Here is a 971-nt window from a genome sequence, read left to right on the forward strand (position 1 = left end):
ATTTTTTGTTCGACATAAATACTAAAAATATGATTTTTTTTTTATCAAACAAAACGTATTTTGTATATTTATGTTTGACAAAAAAATCTGTACGATTTATCCTAGATTCTACTCAAAAAGCTTTGTCACACTGCATAGGTTTGAACTTCAAGATATATTCCATGTGGGAGAAACAAAAAAGAGAAATGTATTTACACGAATCTTAAAGCAGAAAATGGATGGCTAGATAGAGAGGGCCTGGGTGCATGTGCTCTAATATATATTTTCGTATATCTGAACAGGAGCCCCTTAATCTAGAACAATTTAAGAGACGAGCGTACGCCTAAGTTAGGGCGGGTCTTCTGGAATTTGTCTGTACTAAACTGTCCTTAATAACCTTTACGTGTTTTGACCTAATTGACTATAGAGTGGCGTACGGTTAAGGATAGGTAAAAGTAAAGACTGAAGTTCATGAAGCATCTTCAAATGAACCGAAGCTCCGAATCTTGCCAGCCTGATCCATAGGGGCTTTCGGCTGGTTCCATTATTCATTTCATTTTCAGCATCCCGACAGAAATACTAGCTAGTATAGTACCCACTACTACCCCATTCCTGCTGACTGCTATTCTTTTTCACTGTCCAGTACGTACGCCCAGATTCGGATGCTCGGAGGATCCCTGAATTCCTTCGTCTCCGTATCAGTTCCCCTGTCTCCGTGCTCCCGTCCTACGGGACCGGCCATGTTCGACGAGATTTATGCTATTCTCCTCCGTGGAAAATTTGCTGGACACATGCGAGCACAAAAGGTCCGTCCACTGGTAGAAAAAAAGGCTTCCGTCCAGCCTCATTAGTCGCGAAACTGTAGGAACCGCGACTAATGAAGTCTTTAGTCGCGGTTCGGCAGACGAACCGCGACCAAAGGCTTGGGCCAGGGCGCTCGGTGGCCAGCTGGTGCACGTGAGGGGCTTTAGTCGCAGTTGGCCAGGCCAACC

This window comes from Triticum dicoccoides, chromosome 5B (genome assembly GCF_002162155.2).
Source record: "Triticum dicoccoides isolate Atlit2015 ecotype Zavitan chromosome 5B, WEW_v2.0, whole genome shotgun sequence".
Lineage (NCBI taxonomy): Eukaryota > Viridiplantae > Streptophyta > Magnoliopsida > Poales > Poaceae > Triticum > Triticum dicoccoides.